This window comes from Sander lucioperca, chromosome 5, assembly GCF_008315115.2.
Source record: "Sander lucioperca isolate FBNREF2018 chromosome 5, SLUC_FBN_1.2, whole genome shotgun sequence".
In the NCBI taxonomy this organism is placed as follows: Eukaryota; Metazoa; Chordata; class Actinopteri; order Perciformes; family Percidae; genus Sander; species Sander lucioperca.
Window position 1 is genome coordinate 11,771,341 of NC_050177.1, and position 27,700 is coordinate 11,799,040.

General features: G+C 41.2%; 1 protein-coding gene across 10 annotated transcripts in view; it reads right to left on the reverse strand.

Annotated features, from left to right (window-relative positions):
• The window catches only part of LOC116050821 (muscleblind-like protein 1), a 76,142-nt gene that overhangs the window by 20,570 nt on the left and 27,872 nt on the right, over positions 1-27,700 (reverse strand). The window lies entirely within an intron of this gene.

Genomic DNA, 27,700 nt, shown 5'->3' on the forward strand with positions numbered 1-27,700 from the left:
TTAGCTGTCTATGTGCTTCTGCTAACAGATTGTAATACACAGAGCGAAAGATAAGAGAGAGAGAGAGAGAGAGAGAGAATGTTATAAGTGCTATAGGTGCTATTAGTCTGTTAATCATTTGGTCTATAAAATGTCATAACATTTTATAAATATCACATATTGTACAATCCCAATTTCTTAATGCTCAATGTGACACCTTTACAGCGCTTGCTTTGTCCAACCACCCGTCCAAAACCCAAAGATATTCATTTTAATATGACATAAGACAAAGACATGCAGCAAATCCTCACAGTTAAGAGTCTGGAACTAAAGAATGTTTGGCATTTTTGCTTGAAAACTGATTAATTATCAAAATAGTCGGGATTCATTTTCCCGTTGGTCAAATAATCGATCAATTGTTTTCAGCTTTACCTGCGATGTGAACTGTTCTTTTTTTTTTTTTTCTTGAGAAAAATTATGTTACAATGAAAAGAGGCTGGTCAAGAACACATCTCATTGTATGACAATTGTTAAGTAAAAACAAAGGGAATTAAAAGGAAAGTGAAAAAGGAAAGACAAAGTGCACTGTTGCTTTAACTCTAAAGAGGAATTTTTGGGGGGATTTCTACTAGCAAAGACTTGCGCTCTCCTCTGTCCTACCACCCTTGAAGCTGTCCAACTTGATGCTGGATGTTTTACATGGCCCAGTGAAACACTATTGATCCCCTCCCAATTGAGACAAAAGACTCAGTACTTTACATAATTTCAGAAAAGAACAGGCTGGAGAACTGATGTTGGATCGATAGATGATTGGACCCTTCTGTGACTATAAACACAAACACATCATGGCAATGTATCTGATATTCTGCTAGTGTCTATAGGCAGGCAGTGCTGTATGTGTCTGGGTGCTCGGCGCTGTGGGTGATTATATTCAACCAGCAGCCGGCAGCCCAAGGGAAGAAGGAGGGAATGTAATTTACACTCTCATAATGCCTGCTCCACTGAACACTTCCCCGGATAGGTGTAATATTTTAGAGATCTCCTCCTCTTTTCTTTTACTCCCCCCTTTCATTCCCTCCTGCCTCGATCCCCTATATACATGCCAAGCCCCATGCTGATATTTGTTCTCCTCATCATGAATACAGAACAGTTGAGGTGCAGGGATGCTGCTGTGATCTGTGTATGCGTACATGTTCATCTATGTGTGCAGAATGTGCAAAGCAGAAGTGCTACCCTCACTCTGCCTTTGTCGACTTTACTCTCTGTACTCTCGCCTCAATCTTCCCCCATCAAAATGCATCCTCCATCCGTCTCTTCCTATTTCTCCTTTATATAAATCAATTTCCATGGAATGGAGAGAACAACCCTGCGACAACCCCACAGTACCACCTCTCATGGGGAATTAAAGGTTGGCTGTCATGCTACTGCTTATCTCAGTGAGATTACCTGCTGTCCATTGCCGCCTATGACACATGCTTTCACAACCTTACACATACACTCTCCCTGCACTCTTCCTCTATTCCACCCACATTCCTCCTTTCCTTTGCCTGTCTCGCTCTAGCTCTCCATCTCTCCCTTTTATTTCGTTGTTCTGCCTAGCTACAGCAGGGAACATACTTTGTGTTGGGGAGCTGCAGAATGTCGAGTTCTTCCAGCATTTTCATTGGCTGAGAGCTGAGAGTAATAGTACTCCCAGCCTGCCGATTGGCCTAGAGGCACACATTATAACAACGCTCCTATTCTGGCCCATCCCTGTGTGGCTGTGACTATTGATCAGCGCTAATTGGTTAATGTCTTTTGATTTTCAAGGCACATTCCCCCTGGGTGACTCGATTTTAGCATGTCAACTCCAGCCTGTGTGTCTGTGTGTGTCTATGTGTGTATGTGTGCGATTAACTGTGACAATGCAGAGCTTACATAAAATTCCCCAGGCACTCTTTGAAGGCAATTTATTCAGGCAATGGTCAACTTCAACGCAGCTTTACTCAATATTTTCTATGTAAATATAATAGATGAAATGGCTACAGTATGTGTCCTTTAAAGAGGTATCTCTCATAGTGACCAAACCAGAGAGAGATATCACCTCTGTAGCTCCATTATGCTTTTTAGCATCTTTTAGCTCATTGTTTTTATTTTATAACCTGCAACTTTTTGGCCACAAAAAGCAGCTGTTTCCAGCAAAAAAACTCCCACTATCCCACTATACCCCAATGTATACTGCCTACTTGTGGCGGCACTATAAAAAAAGCAGTATGCAGAAACTCAATGTGCCATATAATGATGGCATGAGGCTGATGCTTAAAATGCCACGATGGAGCAGTGCAAGCCAAATGTTTGTAAGTGTTGATGTATCCACCTGTCCTGCTGTACTCAGGAATCTCATGTACAGATGTATGTGCAGACTGAGTCATTCAACAGCATAATTGCAACACTAGTGAACCCTGCAATGAGTGGGGTTAGGTTCACTTCGAGATTGTGGAACCATTGGCGTTTTAGTCTATATGCTAATATCTGAATACTCTTTTTGTGTATTGTGGAACTCTGACTGTTGTAGTCATTTCTTATTGTATGTGTTATTTGTCTGTCTTTTGCTATGTTTTGTATTGTGCTATGAACCATTTTTTTGTGTCCTGAATAAAGAATAAAGTAAAGTATACACTACCTGCTCAGCACCAAACAGCAGACAAACACCGTCAGCGACTAGCTGTTAAACATAGTGGGGTATTTACCAACCAGATAGTTTCAAAGGAGTGGGTGGAGAGCAAAATAGAGGCAAAAGAAGTGAATACGGCGGTCATTTTCAATTTTTAAATATAAATATGTTGGGAATAATGATCAGTCGCAAAACTTATTTTCAATTTTAAAGCAATGACATGTTTAAAATAAAATGTACTTTGAACATTAGTCACTACCTTTTACATGCTTGTACTTCCTGTATTTATCATTATGCAAACACATTTACAACATTCCTGTTTACATTCAGTTTATTCATTTATATTACTTTATATTCTATTGATGTTATACGTTATCCATTATATTAACTTACACTATTTTATGAATATATTCTCAGTTTGTTTTTAATTGTGTGATGTTCGTTTCCTTTTTTTCATAGATATTTATTTGCCTGGAACTTAAGATTTTCATAGCCAGCGACTGCTTCTCTGGGATTGTTGTTCATATGATAAATAAAGAACGCAAACTTGAACAAATAGCCCTTTGTAGACAAATTGTAAAATTAATGGGACTGTCATCGCCATCGTCTGAAAAACATTTGGCCTTCTCTTACGAAACCCTGATATGCATTAAACTGAAGAATACTCTGTGGTTGATGAATGAATGAATGAATGCTTAGCATTTGAATCAGCAGACTGAATACAGGAATTGTCTGCTCTTAGCAAAGCCGGAGGGAAATTAAATTAGACTTGAATAAAAGGAAACACAACATTATAATGGATGAAGAAAAAGCTTTGTCAGGGAATGTTTTTGTTTTGATGGTTTTGGCCCTCTCATTTCATAAAGGGCAAGGTCGGTGGCTTTCATGTGCTTATCTGCCTTAATTAGTTGCAGTTGTAGAATAACACAATGGGGTGGAATCACTTATAATACCGTGCAATCTGATGTGGATAACTGTCTGATGTGTATCATCATGAATATGTTTTTGAAAGAAGTAGTGTAGAGTTCCTTGCCCACTGCTCCTAACTAGTCAGGATGGGTTAAATGTAGAGGATGCATTTCTCGTATGAGGGTAAATACTGTATGTACTCGGCAAATAGGAAATATTATTAACTTGTATTATTATTATTATTATTATTATTATTATTATTATTATCTATTGTTGTGTTGTTGTTGTCTGAACAATTCAATCGTGCATGAGCTTTCGTCCCCACCAATCACTACCTGCGATGCTAATGTCCTGGCTTCTTCCCTGCACCTTTTTTTCTCCTGTGTTCCCCACTGTCTAAACGGTGTCAGTTTAGGTTAATGGTGAGCCTGTCTGATCCAAAGCAGTGCTCCCTCTGGCTAAGAGCGTATACTATCAGACTGCACTCATGACTCTGTTCCGCCTTCACCTGTCTGGCTCTCCTCCACTCAGATACTAATATGCTAACAGACTACCTGCTGCGTCTGTCTCTCAGGCACTCTGTCGATTGCTCCGTCTTCCTCTTTGTCTTTTTTCTCTGCCTGTTTCCCTCCAATCCTACCTTTCAGTCGCCTGTCTGGGCTGGTATGTTCTCCCAGCAAGTCTTTGCACCAAACAAATGGTATTCTTTCCTCATTCAAAGCTGCAAAACATCTTTTAAAACATCCGGGCAAGGTTTTGCTAAACAGCCTCCATAGGCAATGTGATATGGTAGTCTCATCACCAAATATAGGTTCTGAAACTTGAACCAATTTGCTTTTTTTTCAGGCTTTGGATGTGGCTTTTAATTGGCAAGCCATTAAAATGAAGTGAACCAGCTGTCACAGTCCCACTCTTAAGTGTATGTTTGCATGTACACGCTGGGGAATGGAGCTTTCTGCACTTATAAATCACCTTGGCCTCATTACACCAGATACCTTTCAGCCATGTTTAAGCTCCTGGGCACACGCACACACACACACACACACACACACACACACACACACACACACACACACACACACACACACACACACACACATTCACTATTATTTCTTTTTAGGGTAATTTAACAAACTTTTTTTTTCAGGTGGCAGAATGTCGTTGATGCTTATTAATCAGTAAAATGAGAACATAAAGCTAAATGAATTCCCAGGTGCCTACATACATGCAAGTATGCATAGACACAAACACACACACATGTATATATGTCCTAACCTTGAGTTACTTCAATTACCACTGCTGCATTTTCACCGCAGTTTCAGGTATCGCACATCTGACCTCGGAAAACAACATGTAAAGGTTTTAATCAGCACCACATAATCCTTTATGACAAGGTTACATCAACGAGGCCATCCACAAAAACAACTGTAAGTCAGGACAACAGGCACTGGACTACGTCCTGCTACGCCCTGCTACGTCCTCCTACACCCTGCTATGTTCTGCTGTGCCCTGCTACACCCTGTAATGCCCTGCAGTGCCCTGCTATGCCATGAACTACTACAACTACTATTTCTAGTCACTGTTCCATTATCTTTATTGTGACTATTATTGCCACTGTTCATCACACCCCCAACCGGCACCGTCAGACACTGCCTACCAAGAGCCTGGGTCTGCCGAAGTTTCTTCCTAAAAGGGAGTTTTTCCTCGCTACTGTTGCACTAAATGCTTGCTCTTGGGGGAATTACTAGAATTGTTGGGTCTTTGTAAATTATAGAGTGTGGTCTAGATCTACTCTATCTGTCTATAAGTGTCTTGAGATAACTCTTGATTTGATTTGATACTATAAATAAAATTGAATTGAACTGAAATTGGACTTACTTTCTTAACCCTTGAATTTCCACCTTCCGAGCAGGCCATTTTTTTTTAAAGCTGCTCCTCTACCCGTTTTATCATGCTCCTTAACCCTCTTTTCTCACATGGCTTATTTTCATCTGTTTGAGCCAAGTCATTGAAATGAGGGGTTACAATTAAAGGACAGTGAATGTTTAGGAAGTCCTGTTAATAATAAGTATATGACACCTATACCCATATCTGCCAAACAGCCAAAAGTAAGGGTCAAGGCACTTTAGATGACATGTTTATGAAGTCACTGACTATCTCTCTCTCTCTCTCTCTCTCTCTGTGTGTGTGTGTGTGTGTGTGTGTGTGTGTGTGTGTGTGCCTAAAACCGGCAGTCTTATTTCTTTCTGAAGGATGTGTCTGCTGTTGAATCCCAGGGAATAAAACCTGTGGCAGAATTCCACTCACGGATTAACAACAGAGACAAAAACAAGACCAGAAGAAGAAGAAGGTAGACAGTCAAAGACAGGTACGAAAACAGAAAGAGGCAGATTAATATTAATCAAAGCAGTTTGTCTGACTGATTTCAGCAGTGTCTTTACTAGCAGATATTAACAACGCATAATCCAAAAGCCTCTGATATTTTCTGCATTCTCACTCTCTCTCTGCACACGCTGCGTCTGAGCTCTCCTCAGACTACTGAATACCGTGACCAGTATGACAACTGTAGAGCTCAAGTCTGGATAGTCACCGTCCCAAACTCTGTGCAATAATAATTCTCTCCCAGTGGCACCGCCTCTCCCTCCTGCTCCCAAAGACAACCATCAATCAAGAAAACGCCGTCTGGATCAAGGCCGTGATGAGAATACACAAGCACAAGCACAAACGCGCGCGCACACACACACACACACACACACACACACACACGAGCCTGTGCTTGTTTGACCAAGGGTTCCTGTTGGCAAGCACACATCAGACAAATTATGACATCAGATACAGCACAAAGAACGGCCTGTCTGAGGACTGAGAATGCTGCCAGACTGGCCAATAACTCACTTACTCACACACACACACACACACACACACACACACACACACACACACACACACACACACACACACACACACACACACACACACACACACACACACACTTTAATACAGCACATTTATTAAGTAATACACACATGGAAACCACTGGGTCATTATGCCACATGTAAGGAAGTAAATCAGATGAAAAACATGTTTTTTTTCTTCTTTTCTTTGAAGACAACGGGGAAAAACATTTTCTTTCTCTTTCTTCATCTTACCATTTGCCACTGCTAATACCAGATGTCTATATAAGTCTCATTATCTCTTTCCAATCATTTATCAAATCTGGAACACCCCCCAGTGCATTAGTATAATAGCCTGGATCAGTTAATGACCTTAAAACCTAATTTAACTGGGCAGAGGGATAAGCCTTTGAGACAAAGACAAAGATAGATACGCGGACAGGAGAAACACAGGCAGTGATAGACGGAAACGACACAACACAGCACGTAGACACTACGACTATAATAAAACAGCTGCTGATTTCACAGAAAAACACGGCTCAGAAAGTGAAGCTCCTTTACGTCACAAATGACGCCAAGTCCACAGAAAGCTTTTAGCCGTAGTGCTCAATTAGCCAAAACACCAATTACAGCCCCCAAAAGCACTACTTAGCCTGGCAGTGTGTTAGCATGTTTTGGGTGGGTGTGAGTACAAAATCGTTAGCACAGGAAGCTAATGATGGGGCAAAATCATTAGCCGTCATGGCTAAAAGACAGCACTCTGCCACTGCCAGCTGCACTGTTCCTCGTTTGATATCCACTATTAGACATGGCTGAAATGTCTAGTTCAAGTGGTCCATGTTACACTAATATTTAGCTGTTTGATTCATGTTTACAAATGGTCATCAGTATTTCCCCTGCTCAGTGATGTGGTAGATAATAAACAGGTGTGTTATTTATGACCTGTAACACATCACATCAATTACGGGCCATTTTATTATTTAAATTTGGTTGAATTTCGATTAAGAGGCTGCATGCTCCACACTGTTGTCAATTCTTTTAAGAAATAAAATCAGTAATAGCTCCCCAAGATGTTTTTGGAATCTTTCTTAAAGCAGCCATATTATGCTCATTTTCAGGTTCATAATTGTATTTTAAGGTTGTACCAGAATAGGTTTACATGGTTTAATTTTCAAAAAACACCATATTTGTGTTGTACTGCAGTGCTCTCTCTCACTGCTGCAGATCCTCTTTTCACCTGGTCTCTGTTTTAGCTACAGAGTGAGACCTCTTTTCTTCTTCTGTACTATCTTTGATTGCACTGAACATGCCCAGTAGCTCAGATGTAGATCATGTCAGCTAGCTAGCTCCATAGACAGTAAAAGAAAGGCTGTTTCTACAACTTCGGTCAGTTACAAGGCAGGATTAGCTGGGAGACTTCTAAATGAGGGCGCACATGTAAGTAGTTCTTTTGTAGATTATGGTGAACTTGTGTGTGTTGTAGCAGTGCTTTGCTACTGAGAACGAGGTAGCATGCTAGCGTTAGCATGCTAGCGTTAGCATGCTAACGCTACGAGCTAATGGTTGCTGTTAGCCTGATTGTTTCGGCTTGTGACGTCACAAGCCGTGCCGATTTTGAACAGCTCACCCAGAGACTGAAGGCAGGACACATTCAGAAACTGTATCTCACTCTAAACAGCATGGGTGGATTTTTTTCAAAGTTTGTATGTGTGTGGAAGCACCAGAGACACAACATAACACCCCAAATCCCAGAAAAAGTGATTTTTTCATAATATGGGCACTTTAATATGTCATTGCTAGTTTAATAGCAACATAACTCTTGTGGCTGAGACCGTTGCTTACTGGTTAGAATAGCTGCCTCCCATTGACTGATTGATATATCTTTTGATTGATTAATTAGTTTTTAAATAAATTCATTTATCATTTATGTGCCCATCACAAGTTCCAAGAGCCCAAAAATGTCAATTCTGCCGATCGATTCATTGATATATTGTTTCAGCTCTTCTCCCAACAAAGATGCCTGGCTTCAAACCTAACCCCAGCCAAGATGTGAGGTCTCTCTATTTCCAAAATTTCTTGTGGGTGTGTGTGTGAGTCATTATATGTTAACCAATGTTGGGTGTTAGGGTTAACGCGTTACAGTAACGTAACTACTTTTTCGGGTAAAAAGTAGTGTAACGCGCTACTACTGAAAATTTGGTAACGAAACGTAGTTCCTTTTTCAATTCGGCGCAACGTTACTTTTCCCAGGGACAGATTTGACAGCGACACTGCCTTCTCAGCTGCGCGCTCACAAGCTCCACACGGGACGTGACAGAGGCTGGTAGCAGAGTAATCATGGCAAGCGAGAAGCAGCCAAAGCTAACTTTTGAGAGCTTCGTGGCTTTTTGCTAGACGGCGCTCTGAGTCAGGCAGACACAAAGCTGACAACCTCACAGATGGATGCGGTGGAGATGGCCTCATACGTGCACGCAGCAGACCGCTGTGGACTTGTGTCGGTTGCACGGACACGCAAGGATTTCCAGAAAAGAGGCTGCATGTGTCTACGACAATGCACGGACCATCGTGGCGGCGCGACGGTACAAGTCCATACAAACATTACATAGTATACACTAACACCGTGTAACGCCGATGACCTGCTGATGTGCATTCAACCCGCGCTGGACTCGTTCATAATGAATCAGCCGTCACTCTGTGAGTAGAGAATCCAGTCTGCAGTGGAGTTCAGACACTTCACTGATAAACCAGAGATTGGCTTATATGGTCAAAGATAGTTTTTGTATAATTAACTTCAGACTCTGCCAGAGACCCCTGCTTTTAAAAGTAACGTAAAAGTAACAAGTAAAGTAAAAAGTTACTTTCCATAGGGGGTAACTAAGTAAAGTAACGGATTACTTTTTTAAGAAGTAACGAGTAACGAGCAAACACTACTTTTAAAAGTAACTTCCCCAACACTGATGTTAACCCTGTGATAGACTGGCACCCTGTCCAGGGTCCAACATTTTTCTTATCTTGGTTTTTGCCCCAGCCAGCGTGCAAATGATAAACAGGTGTAGATAATGGATGGATGCATACAGGTCCAGTTTCAATGAGCAAACTAAGCACTCCAAATATGCAACACCATAAAAATTAGCTAATTATTTAGTTAACTTTGAGGCTATTTAAGTGGCCAACAGTGGGGGTGACCATCTATAATGCAGGATAATGCAGGATAATGCAAGATACTTACCTATCTTACTCACCCTCCCAATGTGGAATAATGGGAGGCTTTCCTGTTTTTTTTCCATTCAACATTACATGAATGCAGTTTAAAGCTCCAAACACCTGAGGAATGAGACAGCACTTTGTGAAATAAAGAGCATAACCTGGATAGAGACATTTCTGTGGCCAGTAAAGTGAGGATCAAATTTTGGTACGTAGTTTAATAAACTGGGGTTTTTGCTCCCTGATTGTAGCAAAACAGTACTGTTGTACCAAATCAACATACATGTATTTGGAAGTCACCTTGCTATCATAAGGCAAACAAGTGCGCGGTAACATGTGTGTTTACTCCCAGAAAAAAAAGCTTTCCAAAATTGTTAAAATAGCAGGGGAGGTGATTGGCAGGCCACAAAAGCAGCTCAATGATCTATTTGACAGTAGGCCTGGCAAACTCGATTCCTTTTAAGGATTCGGATTATTCTGAGTCACTTACTAAACTGATACGGGTTGTGCGAGTCACTTGAGTCACTTGAGTCAGTATTGATCTATAGGCGAGCCGAGGCGAGCTTGCAATGTTTCGGACTGTCTGCTTGACCTAATTGCATTTTAATATACTACATTTATACACCAAACCTACAGTAGGCCTATCTAGGCTACGTGCAGAACATTGTATGTTATTTCAGAAGTGAAAGAATGGCTTTTGTTGTGGATTTGCTTTACCCTGACTCAAATGAAGTTCACTCGCTCGTCTGCTACAGATCCACTCATGACAACGTAGCCGGCTAATTCGCGCAAATGGCTGATTCGCGCGACTGACTGACTCACGCGAGAGCTCGCGGGTCGTCTGGGGCTCACGAGTCATCGAGAACTCGAGTCCATGGTCTGCGAGGCGAGCCGAGGCGAGCTTTGCAATGTTTCGGACTGTCTGCTTGACCTAATTGCATTTTAATATACTACATTTATACACCAAACCTACAGTAGGCCTAGCTAGGCTACGTGCAGAACACATTGTATGTTATTTCAGAAGTGAAAGAATGGCTTTTGTTGTGGATTTGCTTTACCCTGACTCGAGGAGAGACTTCACTCGCTCGTCTGCTACTGATCCACTCATGAAAACGCAGCCGGCTGATTCGCACGACTGACTGACTCGCACGGGAGCTCGCGGGTCGTCGAGGACTCGTGAGTCATCGAGAACTCGTGGGTCGTCGAGGGCTCGTGAGTTCTCGAGTGGTCTGTGAGCTTGCAATGTTTCCGGCTCTGATTCTGCGGGTCGGGAAGTTCCTATAACCTTTCTCGGACTGTCTCTCTGCTCACTCAGTCACTTGAGTTGACTTGTGGAGTTGTTGTTGCCTATGAAATGGTAAGTTATAAAGCTTTTGGCAGCTAAGATGGCTTGGACTAGTAGTAGCTAATTTTGCAAGAGGTTTGTGTGTGGCGCTGTTATCATTTTAGATTGTATTGTAGCAGAGATGTTCACAAGTCATTTTTTGGAAGTACAAGTCGAGTCTCAAGTCTTTGAGCTTGAGTCCAAGTCAAGTCTCAAGTCTTTGAAGGGCAAGTTCAAGTCAAGTCTCAAGTCTTTTGCCACGAGTCCAAGTCAAGTCTCAAGTCTCTGGCCATCTGATCTGTCCCTAACACTGTATTGTTAAATCTTATGAATTCAAAACATGTCTTGTATCTACCATCCATACAGTACAGTATTAAAATCAGTTGTAGGATAACTTTATGGGGTCTACTTAACACATCCATCTAGCCCTCGGACCTGGTGAAATAGTAACCTAAGTCTGTCACATCATATTGATACAACTATAAAGATACAATGTGCCTGTTCCCAGCATTAGCACAACACTGCGATGGTTAGCTTGTTACCTGTGGTGATATATGCTAAATGTAATGTCTCTTTCACTCAAAAAAATGTCTAATGTCGAAGTGGAAATCAAGAAAATAGTGGCAGCGCCACACCAGTTACAGAACAACATGCATCTCAGTGTCAGTCCAAATTACGCACAAAAAGCAGCTTGAACTCACTGATGTAATGCCATTTATTTTCTAAGTGTTAGCACGCTCAGTAAAAATGAGTCCAGCGCGAGGGAGATCCGACTCAGAGGAGGAGAGGTTAGTGAGGCCAGCGTCTCCACGGCAGGTGACAGTGCGCATGGATCCGCTGCGCCACGCATGGATGAAATAATGAAATAAATATATATATAAATATAAATAAAATAAAATTAGACTACAGCAACAGAAATATGTGCAGAATTAAGACAGTCAAAACAGCCCAGTGTTTGGTGGACCAGGTACACCTTGTTCACTTAACAGCATACAAATCATCCACGGGATCAATTACGCATCACATGAGTTTGCCCACCCGGCACAGCGTTTGTTCCTGGGGAGATGGATCCGTGCGTCCCGCCTCCTGTGCGCCATGGATGTCTGAGCCTCAGCAACTACTAACTATAAAGATACAATGTGCCTGTTCCCAGCATTAGCACAACACTTTGCGATGGTTTGTTTCCTGTGACGATATATGCTAAATATAACGTCTCTTTCACATTAGCGTGTGAGTGACTGACCTATTTGGGTGCGTTTTGAGATGTCTGATGAAGTTCGACGTTGTTGATCCGGCATCATTTATCTTGGTGCCACACACCTTGCATGTAGCTGCTCGCTTACTGCCACTGTTTACCAAGTTTTTGAACGTTGCACATTATGACAAAGGGCAGGGGACATGCAGCTTGTCATACGTTTCCCCAACGTATATGCACCAATAAAAGGAAATAGAAATACATGAATACATTTAGATTTAAAAAGCAATAATTGCATGAAAACATGTTGACGAGTCTCGAAGCTCGAGTCTGAAGTCTTTTGGGTTGAGTCCGAGTCAAGTCTGAAGTCAGCTGTTTGTGCGACTTAAATGCAAGAGCTGGGGACTCGAGTCTGAGACTCTGAGTCTGAGACTCAGACTCGAGTCTCGAGTCTCGAGTCTTGAGTCTCGAGTCACGACTCAAACAGGTTTATTTGACAGTGCGGTACTCAGGAAGGCCAGACAGATATCTGTGGATGCCTCTTTGTTTTGCTGAACAGCGTTGCTGTTTTTTTTTTTTGTTTTTTTTAAAGATTATTTTTTGGGGCTTTTCCCTTTATTGTAGTGGATAGATGTGAAAGGGGGAGAGAGATGGGGGATGACACGCAGCAAAGGCTGCAGGATTCAGCCAACATGGGGCGAACGCTCTTACTGGGTGAGCTAGAGGCCGCCCCACATCGTTGCTGTTTTAATGACATAACACTATTGGGTTATTCCCATAAGTAAAGTTTGCAGAATTCCAGATTTCCAAAGTTGTGCATAAAGGCTCATCATTTCAGTCTCCAGCACTTACATATTTCATAGTGGGGCAGCCCTGAACCCTTTGAGGACTGTTGCTTACTAGTTTGAGAGTGAACCTCCCCCATGGTCAGCAGTAAAGTAAGCAGTAATGTTACGATCCAGCGCTCTAGGCGAAAGAGAAGCAACATAAAACTAGATGGATTTTGTAAAAGTTATTTATTGCACTATTGGAACGTCTGTATGTAACATTACAAATAACAAACAAAGGAGGTTAACTACAAAGGAAATTGAATACAACCAAAAGAAGACTCCTAACTCAGAGTTTGACTAAATTAAAGAAAAAATTAATAAAACCTTAACTATCTAACGTGCACGCCACTTCACTGTCCAAAAGGACAGGATAGAATCCAGGAAGTGAGATGAGCGACATCTCAGTATCTGGACCAATCTCACACAGGGGACTACACATACTACTTTATGGAAAACACCAGAAAGGGTTAGTCCCATAGGGCGGGCGCTGGCCGAGGGCATAACAATTAGTATTTTTTAAGAAAAAAAGTTGGTGGTAAAGGGATTAAATATAATGTCAAAGTCACTGAATCAGCAGCAGAGCCTCCTTTTCATCTTTGCTCACTATGCTCCTTTCACTGACCCGGCTGCAGTCATATAGCCTAGAATTTTTCCATTTTTCGGTTGCTTTTAAAATCTGTTCGAAATGGAGGATTTAAATGAAAAAAGCTGTACAATGTGTGTGTGTATCTCTCTCTGGAGGGTGCAGTCTTGGTGGCAAGTGTTGTCCTGGCTCCTGTGGGAACATCATTGTAGAATTGTGCAAGGCAAAGTCTCTAATTAGCTGTGTTCTTATTAAGCCTACAACACTATCTCCCCTCACACGCACGCACACACACACACACACACACACACACACACACACAGAGTGATGTAGAGAAAGCCACAGCCCCTGAGATCTGGCCCTTCTTCTCTATTTCTCTTTCAATTAACCCTCTTCCTCCATACTCTATCTGTTCATCTTTTTCTTTCTGCCTTCATCTTTACTTCACTCCCAGCCTAAGCATTGTCTGTTCACAATCTCCAAAGTTTAGTCTAATTCAGGTTTATCTCCCATTCACTGTGTCAAGGAGGCAGGCAGAGAGCAAACCCATTAAAACAGTCTTAATGGAAGACTGGTGAACAGGCACACAGGATTCAACAGCTTTTAGGCCTAATTATTTTCCGCCCATCTTTGTAACGCTCATCCTGCAGATATATTGGCCTCACTAGCTGCTGGGAATAGGCCTCTTTCATTTTTTACATCCAAACCTCCCTCCTCTTTTCATATCTCGATCTTCCCCTGCACGCTCTCCTTAGATTGCTTCACAGCCATTGTCATTAAGTGTTCATCTAGAGATGGACGACATAAACTAAAACGTTTTTGTGTCTTTTTTTTCAAGAGAAAGTTTCCAATGTGGAAACAGAAGACGCTGTTAGCAAAAGGCACCGTGCTGCCCTCAGTATGTAAAACCTGCACGAGTGGACACAAACAAGACAACCATATGAATGCACAGAAATACATGATATGCTTGCTTTATGTTCTGAACTCAAGAGGGATTTAGTATCAAAACACAATATATTTTTCTCCTGATCAGGATCAGATGCAGTGGAGTCAGATGGCTGGAATGTTCTATTCTATTCTACTTCTGATGAGTCATGGGGAACAGACGTGGCAGATAATTATGAGACCACACCCTGAAGCTCTCAAGCGGGAGGGGTAAGTTGATAGACGCGAATAGAAGCATCTTTTCTCACATGTGCTACATGTCAGCACACACACACACACACACACACACACACACACACACACACACACACACACACCCACACACACACACACACACACACACACACACACACACACACACACACAAACACACACACTCCTATTCTACTCCAACGAAGGATGTCACTGTACTGGCATCAGCAGCTAGTGTCATTGCCTCGAGGTTAAAACAGATAAGAGAGGATTAGCATTCACTCCATAAAATGATGATACCCCAACCCCGCAGGCAGACACACACACACACACACAAACACACACACACACACACACTCACACACACACGCGGCGAATGGCCAGAATTGTTCTCCATAGCCAGTGCACAGCTTCTCTTTTCAAAGACAAAATGTCAAATCTAATAACAAATAGATAATGAGAAGACAAAAGATAGTAATACAAAGCTACAGCACATAATCCTTGTACCATCAACAACTGCAGGGCTGAAAAAAAAACAAAGTCTGATTTAAAAAAAAACAAAAAAAACAATAGACAAAATAACAGATTCATTTCAGAATTTGATGTAAGGTCTTTTAATTTATAGATTTTTTTTCATGCAGAAGTTATAAATTTCCTATCCAAGAATCCTCAGCCCAAATTAAGCACAGTTAAATAGCTTCTTTTTTGTCTCAAGACTTTGGCGTCACCACTGCAGAGGACCATTCAGTGTGCCGTTTTCCCATAAAGATGCACAAGAGAGGGAATGTGAGAGACAGAGAGACAGACAGACCGAATAGACCGAGACAGAGTCATTTATAGGTTGAGGATATGTCTTGTTGGTGCGATATGAAAAGCATGACACAGTGTTTCTTAATTCCCACACACACACACACACACACACACACACACACACACACACGACAAGAGCAGAGGGCCATCACCACGTAGCACCTTTCGGCTGCATACTCATCCACATCGATCCACATTGATCAAAGTCGGCTTGTACCACCTCAGCAAAGAGCGGGGTGATCACCTATCCTACGCCTCTCTAACAATGGACTCATCTGTTGTCAGAGATGCCACGTATTGTATGCTGTCACAAAAGCAGTGTTGTGTATCCGGAGCCAAAATCGAATTAAAAAAAGATAAAAGGTCAGATACAAATGCACACAAATTTGGCCAAAAATTGAATTGAGATTACACTGAAGCTGAAATCATTTGTTTTGCATGAAGACAAAGGATCTGACGGTAATCTCTGTGTCATTAGGATCAGATATTTTGTGACATGTAGTCCAGTCTAGACTGCAGGAAAGCTGCAGTGAGAGCCTGCACGGTGACAGACAGAGTGCTGTCGGCAGACCCAACACAACACAGCTGCTGTATCTCTCTCTGATGGCTGAGCCTGATACTGCTGTAATCCAGTTAAAGCCTCTTGAAGAATGACAATGTCCAACAGCAAGCCCTGCGACATGTACTATAACAATAAAGGGATATTACAGACATTCTTCAATCTTGTGCGCGTCGAACTGACAACTGACACGACTGCTGCTCACTTCCACGCTCTCCTCCTCTGTTATTACTTTCTCTCCATCCATGCATCATCTATCACATCTCTCACATCTTTTTTTCCTCTCCATCTGTCCATCACTGTCCACGCTACACCATTTGATGTCTACGCACCCATCCATCACTCTTTCGCTTCATTTCATTGCTGCACAGTCTCTTTTCCTCTCTGGCTTTAATCTGCTTGTTGACACCCCCCTCCTGTCTGTCTGTCACTGACACAGACACATTCCTTGCTTCATATTTAATGTCATGATGATGCAATTACAGATGCATGGCATTTCCGCGATCAAATTGGCTTCTTGGGTCATTCATATCACACCTATTTTTGTTTTTGCTGCAGATTTGCATGATCTGCATGTTCAGGGCTAACAAAACAAACAAAAGACATAAGTGGATTTTACAGGTTGCTGTAAGATGGTGTTTCACAGTTTATGTGTAAACTTGTGTAGAAAGAAAGAGGGAAAGAGCATGCTGAAAGCAGCAAAAAACATCCGCTCCATATTGGTCATGAAGGATCAATATTGCATAGAGACAAAGTGCTGCTAAACAGTGTGGTTTCTGTTAATTAGCACTTCTCTAATGATCTCTCTCTCTTTGTTTCTCCCCTTCCTTCCCCCGTTCCCTCGCTTTCTGTACTTCCCTCGCACTCTCGCAATTTATTGCTACCTTCCATTAAAACCCGTTCTTTCTTTGGCGTCATCACTTGTTGATTGCGAGAAAACAGAGTTCTTTTCACAAGCATGATAAATATCCCACTCATGTGTTTGTGGCTGATGGCTCTCAAGGATGAGATTTAATGAACCTCTCATCCAACTCTGATTATTTTCTAATTAAAGGAGTGAGTGATGGGGGCAATGAGTAAATTCATAAATGCATGTTTATAACTGCAGGGGTAAAAAAAATAAAACAACAAACATGGTAATGACAGACTCAGTTGAGCCTTGTTTACTGCACTCCCTTGGGAACAGAGGTTGTTTGACAGAAAGAAATGTTTGCAAATTACAAATGTAAATCAAATTCTGTTCATAATCTAAAATATGTATGCGTCTGGAGTAAATATTAAAATGTTTTTAGTTGCATTAATCAAGCTGGACTTGCCTGCTAACAAATTCTATATCTGCGAGCATATTTTTCATTATGATGATGAGCTGTAGGTGTGTAAGTCAGACATTCTAAAAAAATGTCTATACCTATTGCTTTGATACTGGTTCAGAGACCCATGACTCCACCTAGACTGAGTTTAGGAAACAAAAGCGCTCCAGTTAAAGTCAGGATTAAGTTCGTTTGAGATTGTTAAGATCGTTGTTTTGGTTACATGATAATGCATGACAATAAAGTAAAAAATGTCGTGTCCCGTGCTTCAAATCACTTTTGATCCCAATCATTCCCTAATCCAAACCAAGTGCATTGAGTCCCCTGAACATAACTATACACTGTGTGACTACTGTAGGAGTCTACAGCCACGCTAGAGGCTCTATTATATCTGTATATGCTTTGAGCTAAATGCTAAAGTCACTATGCTAATATACGGTTGTTTGGCAGGTACAGTGTTGACCATGTTCACCATCTTAATTTTGTGTGTTAGCATGCCAACACAAAGTACAGCTGAAGTCGATAGGAATGTCATTAGTTTTGCAGGTATTTAGACAGGAACCAACATTTTGGACATGATGATGGTGCTACATGAAAAGTTAAGGGATCATCGAAGGTACTCAAACCATCCAGTTGTGTCAATCCCCATGGTGGCACTAGATTATAAATCAGGGGATCACAAAAGTCAGAAGGATTCATCCTCTTGGAACCATAAATGTGTATATGTATAAAATGTTATTTCAGTCTGGACCACAATGGTGAATGACCAACTGACAGACATGCATTGTCATCTCTAGAGCCATGTTTCCACAAGGTTACCATATATAAACATACAGGAATTCACATTCACAATCCTACCTACAGGCCATTGAACCTAACCTGCATGTATCTGGACTGTAGGCAACATGCAAACTCCACACAGTTCTCCACACCGGTTCACAGTCGGTTCTGGATTCCAACACTGTAAAGACACGTGCTGACCACTGCACTACCATGCCTGCCCTAGTCTATATCCACGACGTTCCACTTCCGGGATTGCTCCGGTGCCGCAGGAAATTCCGCCGGATGCATGTCTTTTCGCTGATGTCCGTTTCCTTCTGCTTTCTTTGTGTTGGAATTTTAATCTCCGGTGGATTTCTGAGGACTATGGTTAACTGCTCCTCAGATCTCTGAAGGGTAAATCCAGACAGCTAGCTAGTCTATCTGTCCAATTTTTTTTTTCTCGCACGACTAAAACAACTTTTGAACGTTTCACCAAAACAAGTTCCTTCCCGAGGCTATTTTGCAGAAGATCCAAGCTTGTGATTGGTTTAAAGACATGCCAATAAACCATAATAAACCAGAGCACGGTTTTCCCCCATTCCGGAATGCTGTGTGGACTAGCCAGACCCTCCTTTGCAGACCATCCTGTGGAGGATGGTCTGGCAAAGCGAGACCATGTCTGCCCATACCGACTTCCATCCAAAATAATGACACTTCTGCCCTTTTGTTTCATTTTGATCAACCAAAATCTCTCCATTTTAATTTCTCTATTGTATTACGTCATGATTTGAGAGCCTGAGTGAAATGGCTTTTTGTAATGGCTCACGCAAAAATTATCAATTTAAAATGCCCAATAAGACAGCAGTGAGCAACTTGCCCCGCCTCCAAATACCTGCCTGCAATACCATTAACCAGGCACCGAAGCCACTCTAACGTGATTACCTACCTGAGGTGAATGCTCATGATTTCACAGGACTCTCTCTGCTTTACTGAGATCAGTGTGTGTGTGTGTGTGTGTGTGTGTGTGTGTGTGTGTGTGTGTGTATATGTGTGTGTGTGTGTGTGTGTGTGTGTGTGTGTCACCGTGTGTCATCATGTGTGTGGGTGACAGCAGTAGAGAGTAACAGTTTGTTTGCTGTTTGTGTCGATGTGTGTGTTTCTGTGTTTAGGTTTGAAAGTGAAGGATTACGCTTCAGAAGTGTGACTGCATAGCGCCTGTACTCCTGAGATCAGATGAAGAGCAGAGGGTCAGTGACAGATAGAGGGGAAGAGGAGACGGAGGAAAGGCAAGACGGGGGTGGACAGACTTACGGCGCTGCTGTAAGACGAAGGAGGGCGAACAAGTTGGCAGACGACTCGCTGTCCTGGAGTGAATTAATGCTCCGTCGCCCCCACTCTCCATTTACTTCTCCCTCCACCCCCATACACCTTACTTGTCTGCAGTCTAATTTAAATGTTTGTTTTACCGCATCACTCTCAAAGAATTACAAATGGTGTGCTATAAAAAAATAAGGGGTGATCGGTGTAGTTGGAGAGAGATGGGGAGTTAGATTGGTGAGGTGGGGAGGGGGGCGAGACAGAATAACTGGAATGGTTCAGGCCATAACTGATTAGATATTCTGTTCACAACAGCAGTAGCAGCAGGAGCAGCAATAGCAATGGGACATCACGACTCAGCATGCAGAGATGCTGATATTAGCTTCAGACTGCCTAAACGTCCAGGGCCATCCAGCCTCGTACAGAAACAGATACGAAATGCTCAACAACTGTCATATTTGGCGAGAAGTTTGCACGTAGAGAGTGGTAGTTTGAGGCACAATTATTTTTTTGGTAAGTGGATGATTGAAGGTGATGAAGGGTGCCAAAAGGTGAAGGAGAGACGATTGCATGTGGTGAGAGTCTATTCCTGAATGCCCTTGTATGTATTTTGGCTCTGATGTTGTGTCATGTCTCCATGCTGATGCAGCATGTTGAAAGATGGATGCGTGTGTGTTTGCGTGTCTGTGCTGAGGCAGCGTATCCACAGATGGATGTAGGATTGGTGGCCTCTCTGAGGACAGAGACATTTAGAGGAGACGTTTAAGGGAGGACTTGCTCATGAATCGAGCCAGACAAAGTTAATAGCTGCTGGCTGCGTGTTCACTGCTTACTTAATGGCAGTGTGTTAATAAAAGCCTCCTTTTATAATGTCCTGTGTAGGCTGAGCTATGTGAGAAATCAGATATGGTATATCATATTTAGTTAGGCCCAAAATATGTATTCTATTAATGGATCTGCAGAGTGCTAGATGATAACAGTTAGAAGGAGTACACCCACTTGCTAACACTAATGTTTTGGAGCATCTCTTACACCAATAACATCACACATCAAAAACAGCTCAGAGGATACTCATGTATGCACACAAGCACAATTCAAAATACAAAAGAACTAAAAGTTAACGTAACTTGAGTATGGAACCTGCTGTCATTCCTAAATTGATTGTCAGTTTGTTTTTAAAGTCAAGCTAAAATTAAAATTAGTTTTCGCTCAAAAATCAGTAACTATATCTTCTGTGTTTCTTTAGACTTGTGCACTCAATCGGTCAAAATTGTAACTGATATTCCATTTTTATTATATTTCTGCAGGGACAGTGGCTCTCTACCTAAGTGTTCCCTAGGAAGCATGAAGTCTGGTGGTAATCAGTACTAACGTTAGCAAGCTATGCTTACTATTTTCCACTTTCCAGACTTTCCGTTACAACAATAAAACCTAATCCTCCAACAATGTTAAAGTTCTGTTACATATATCAGTAATGTATGTACACTGAAGTAAAGCTTGACCATGTTACACATTAATAAAAATGTTGAGAAACACATGCTGATTATCATTTTGTACCTCACATGTACATTATATGTGTTTATACCTGTAATTTATATGGTAAACCTATGGATCTTTAAAGGTCCTATGACATGCTGCTTTTGGATGCTTTTATATAGACCTTAGTGGTCCCCTAATACTGTATCTGAAGTCTCTTTTATATAGACCTTAGTGGTCCCCTAATACTGTATCTGAAGTCTCTTTATATAGACCTTAGTGGTCCCCTAATACTGTATCTGAAGTCTCTTTTATATAGACCTTAGTGGTCCCCTAATACTGTATCTGAAGTCTCTTTATATAGACCTTAGTGGTCCCCTAATACTGTATCTGAAGTCTCTTTTATATAGGCCTTAGTGGTCCCCTAATACTGTATCTGAAGTCTCTTTTATATAGACCTTAGTGGTCCCCTAATACTGTATCTGAAGTCTCTTTTATATAGGCCTTAGTGGTCCCCTAATACTGTATCTGAAGTCTCTTTCCCGAAATTCAGCCTTGGTGCAGAATTACAGCCACTAGAGCCAGTCCCACAATGAGCTTTACTTAGGATGTGCCATTTCTGTGTCTGTAGCTTTAAATGCTATTGAGGAGGAGAGGGGGGGGGGGGGGGGCAAGGGGGAGGGTGGGGGTGTGGCGTTGACCAACTGCCATGCTTCGCTTGTTTGCAAGCCATGATATCTCTCTCTTCCTCATGGGAAAGCCAAATTCTCTGGGCGGGCAAAGCAGAGAAAGGGGAGTTAACCTTGCTCCTTATGACATCATAAGGAGGAGATTCAAGATCGGCCCATCTGAGTTTTCATTTTCTCAAAGGCAGAGCAGGATACCCAGAGCTCGGTTTACACCTATCGCCATTTCTAGCCACTGGGGGACCATAGGCAGGCTGGGGGAACTCACATTAATGTTAAAAAAGTGAAATTTTCATGCCATGGGACCTTTAAGACTATACACTGACCTTATTAAGTGACATGAGCAATCCATCTTAAAAAAGTTTCTAAGACAATGTCATTATAAAATGTTGTGTTTTTGCCACAGTTATATTCATATAAAGATTTTAGATTTAGGGAAAAGAGAGCACTGCTATAGGATCAGTAATTGCAGAAGATACCCTTAGTTAAGGTATTGGAATCTGTATCAGAAGAAAAATGTTGGATCTCTTCATTTAAGACCACGTTCACACTCTTAATTTGAAAATATTTTTCTCTGTTTTGGCCTTCTGTCAACCCTGAGCCACAGTAAAAAAAAAAAAAAAAAAAAAAAAAAAAAAGCAATAGACAAACAAACATATGTCTCCAAAAATATGATCGAAAGTGATACAGGAAAAAAGATAAAAATCACTGTGTGTGAAATGGAAATTAAAGTGTCTGGGATGCCAGGGAGGAGAGAAAAGAACTAAAAAGAGGGGCGAGGGGGTGTAGGATGGGTTGACTAAAGACAGATTAACAGAGGTAATGAGAGGAAAGGATGAGAGCGGAGATGACAGTAGAATACAGATACAGAGCAGATTATCACTGTTGGAGTAGGTTTCCTTTTCAGAGTTCTTATCTAATATACTGCATCCCTCTGTGCGCACGCACACGCACACACACACACACACACACACACACACACACACACACACACACACACACATACACACACACACACACACACCTCTACCTCTGTTTTGCTCGACCTATTCTCCTGTTATCTGTTCTCTTTACTTTTTTCTCTCTCGCACTCACCCTTTACATTTGTTGTGTCTTCTCAAGGACTCTGAAGTACACTGTATATGTAGGTCACCATACACTGCTTAGCTTGTGTTTAAGGGGCTACAGCACGTCTGTACACCAGGTTGTGGGTGTGTGTGAGTTGTAGTCTCTAAAATACAGCCTATAATTATTGATCACTCAGACAGGAAAGAAAAAAGAGTGCTACTCATAACTCACATACAGTGACCAGTGGTGAACATTAATGTTTATAACAAACATATTTCTGAACATACGACACATACTGTACATCAAAGTACTTCAAGGTTGTAGCTTCAAAGGGTACATTATGGAGTTTACAAAAGCTGCAGGGTTGTTTTTTTCTATTTTAATAATTTCAGTCTCACATTAATTATTTAGGTACTTCGGGAAATTTTGAACAAATATAAAGAGACCATATTTTTTTTTCATTGCAATGTGCTTCTCTAACAAAGTCCCAGATGGTAGGTATGTCTGAGTCTTTTTTTTTTTACTTTGTGTGTATACATGCCTTTGTTTGATGATGAGTCATTACACAAAGGGGAATTGGTGGAGATCAAAACCACACTCCAGGCACACTGATAACAACGTAAGACTTTTTTGGCATCTAGGAAAATTGTGCTTCTTACGCATGCAACTCTAAGAAAATATTGCAAAAACACACAGTCACTGGCTCCATTTTATAACAGCCAGTATTATATATATAGAGGCTGTTTAAAGTGATTATGGGTACATTATGCACATCTGCTTTGCCATAATGGTGCTATGCCCTGTGTCATTGCAATAATAAGTTCACTGATTCTCAAGGACATGTGGCATCACTAGGACGATCTTCACCTTCAGCGTAATGTCATGCATAATGACACCCAAAAACAGCGTGATAAGTTTTCATTAAGCTCTAACAGCACCTTTATAGGCCTTTCAGTTAAGGACATGCCTGTGAAATGTCTAACAGTACCCAATAAACTGGAGCTCACCAGCATCATTGACGTCTTTGTGACGTCACATAGTGTTTTGCTAAATGGCCAAGAAGCTTGAAACGGCATGTCTAGTCAACTGTACACTGTCCAATTCGCTGATCCAGTCTTCATATGACACCTTTTAGCCACCGCAGGTGGACTGAGTGCGAAAGTAACACCCCTGGAGCAATGCCGACATTGCTAGCTGATCAGGAACCTGCAGGCGGGTCTTCCAGCTCCACCATTTCATTAGCGCTAGACTGACTCGCACGCCGATCCGCTGGTTGTGCTAAGCTCAGCCCCCTTGGGGATCAATAAAGTATCTATCTATCTATCTACCTATCTATCTATCTATCTATCTCTATTGCGCTCTGCCTCGTCTGCCAACTTGTCCGCATCTCTGGCCAGACCTTCAGACACTCGCCCATTCTAACCAACAAGCTAACGTTAGCTTTTTAGTAGCACAGTGCGAGACATTTTGTTTTCTTTCCTGACAACTGATTGATTTGCGCCCGAGCTAAGGGCTAGGCCAGAGCTTGCTCATCATGTCCAGGGAATTATGATAAAACAACATGTTGCGCCATTATTATACATGTGTCTCTTAAACACACCACGCACACTCCGCGGTCAAGAGCGTAAAGAAAAACACTGACGTAAACAGTACTGTACTGTCGTATAACATCCAAGTCACACCAAACGGAGTAACGTTAAATTGTAAAGTCACACACACATTTATATGATATTGGTATTATATATATATATGGTATTTATTTAATCCTATGAATGGACAAGAAATAATTGTGGCTACCTTAACTTTTGTCGACGTATAACGCTAACTTTTTCTTGCCTAAGCTTAACCGTAATCTCTGCCGAAATGACCGGCAGCTCGCGGTGCTCTGTACCCGGCGCACAGTCACCTATTCTCGGGTAACAGATCCAACAACTACCGCTGACCAGACGAAGCATAATGCGGTGCACCGCAGCCGGTGTCACAGAGCTCTGTTGCGGACAAACACATCAACTAACAGCCGCCGATACGACGAGCTGTGAGGGAGGGCTGAAGCCCGCGTCATGAAGCTCTGTAGCCGATGTCACGTGACTAGCCGGCGGCCCCCTAGTTTTCCTATGATATCATAAGTTTTAGTGTGCATAACTTTACGAACCCGTTCATGAGAATGCGTTGTTTAACCTGCTATCTGGTTCACTTCATGTTTCCGTTTTGCTGTTACACTAAATGTTCAATAATTACATATCTTATATATCACATGTGTTGATATATAACATGGCATGGAGAGGTTTCAGATTTAAGATGGTATTTCAACAGTTCATTCAATGAAAATAAATTGGGGGAATGTAATATGCAGTTTCAGATTTTTATCTCATTCTCATTTCTTTCAATTCAATAAGATAAACATGTGTTATTATTTTCTGTCATTGTCAATTCCAATATAAAAGCATCATGGGATTTTCTATTAGCATACATCAAATGAGCAGGTGGAGTCCAGACTCTAAATAAATAGTAAATAGTAAATTAGAAATGCACCCCACCCACAATATAAATACTTTAAAAAAAAAAACATTTGAATGTCAAATGTCTTTTGCATGGCAGTGTTTCTTTTTTATCACTTTGTATTTGAATTTTAAAACATTGTGGTAATAATTGTTGGTCTTGATTATGGGCTGGAGGACACTAAGGTGGAATACTGGTAAAATGTGCAAATTGCCACCCCAATCCTTTCAAGTGAAAAATTAAAATAATCAGTCATGTCCATGCAGCATATTTTCCTTTCAAACTTCCCAGCTTTGACAGAAAAATGCATTTACAGTATATTTAGCTTTTAACCGTCACTCGTCCCAAAAGAACATACAATAATCACTGCTCATTTATATCTAGGGCCACTTTAAAGTTTGTCATGTAATATTGTTTCCTCTGAAGCAAGTAAATAATTAAATTGGTAATTCCTGAGTGGGCTTGTTAGACTGCATGTTAACACCGAGAAACAATTTCTATTCAGGGCTAAAATATAATCAGCACAAAAAGACAAATCTGTAGATAGGAAAACAGCAATTACCGCAACCACTCCCTAAAACTAAAACCGCATTCCTCATATGTGTTCTAATATAATATATTCCCAAAAGTAAAAAAAAAAATTAATGTGTAACACTTTAACAATGTACCATTTTGGTACCTTATAGACTTTTTAGGGACCAATAGTCCACTTCCTCTTCCTCTAGAATTTTTTTTAAAATAAATTACGTGAAAATTTAACCCACTCAGACAATTTCAGTTCTTCAGTGACCAGTCCATCATACTGTATTGGAGCTCCTGTGGCTCTTTGGCTTACACCTGTTTCCCATCACATGGTGAGTTTATTGTATTATTTATTTATTGTTTATTGTATTTCGTTTTCCTAAATACCCCCCAGATTAGCTTTTTATTCACTTAGGGACCGTTAAGTATTTATGGAATGGACCACCGGAGGAAAATAGGGGAGGTTCATGTCTTTTTATTCTTTGTTGAGGGGAGGGTCATCCAATTTTTTTTAGTCTAGGGGGGAGGGTCACCCAACTTCTGTCTTCATGAGAACAGCAACATTTCAAAGTGGCTTGTTTGGTGCATATTTATCCATGTAGCTCCATGTAGCTCTCTCAGTCTCGGCCCCTATCGCTAGCAGATGGGTCCCTCCCTATTTAGTCAGCCAAACAATTTGAGCTATAGCTTTAGCGACCGTGGGATTTCCCAAAGTGAATAAATCCCGCTCGCACATATAAACACAAAACTGCTTTGCTAGCTCCATCGTGTTGTAACTAAGACATCTGATGAAAAAATAATTTTAGCATGATTTACGTACTGTAAACTGTAAACATATATATATATATATATATATATATATACTGTATATATATAAAAACGACAGAGGCATTTGAGAAGGAAGGAGTGGTAGCATGCAAGCTCCCAAATTGACGCTCGTCTGAGAAATGGAGTTTTGGATAATGTTCAGCTTCGGCAGCTTTACCTATGTGCTAAAATATACAATGACTGAGGAAGCCTAGTGACGAGTCCATAGCAACCAGTGTTGAATTTCTTATTACCCAGTGTGCTTTGCTGAATGGTCTCAATGTTTTATTGTTTATTTATTTGTATTTGAAGTAATGCAGTAATGCATGAAGTGTGCATTTAGTTTCCATGCTTATTGTGTTTCCACAACAATGTTAGTGAGTAAATCTACTGAAATGGCCACCACACCATATAGAGGAGTCTGATGTGTAAGATGAGAATGCAGAGGTTTAGTCACATATGTCATCGCTGTAAAAAAAACAATGGCTATCTGTATGTCTTTGCCAAGTGCAAACCAGTACAGAAGGATTCAATACATTGTTGGGGAGGGTCATCCCTTCTTTTCCATATCATTTTGGAGGGTCATCCAAAATGTATTGCTGGTGAAGGGAGGGTCAGGTCTATTTTGACTAAAGATCCCAAAACTCCTCCGTTTGCCCTTGAAATAAATAACGAACAGTCCCTTACAATGAAACCAGATTTGTCTCCAGCTGCTAATAGGAACAAGCTGCTGAATTCCTGTGGCTGGAGCCAAAAAGACAAGCAAATACCCCATTTTCTTTACTTTTCTTTAATCATAGACAGTTGGCTGACAAATTTAAAAATGGTTGTTTGTCTGTGCCCTTAAAAACTGTCTGACTGTTTAGTCATATGAGTGTTTTCTGATCTGGCACCTCTCTGGGTAAAGTTTCCACACAATTAAAAATGTGTGGAAAATTTGCTTCGAGTTTTTTGTGAACACACCTGCTGTCAGTTTTAAACAAACAATCAAATGTTGTTGTTTTTGTGGCGAGGACAATAGTTACTATTCTGTGCCCAGGTTGGTGATTAAAACACAAGTTTCATGCTATTAGACTGGTGAAGTAGTTGTTATAATACTGCTGTCATAGTGCGAATCAAATCATTCACGTCCACCAACCAAAATCACCCCAATGTTTTACCTGTATTTACTTTCAA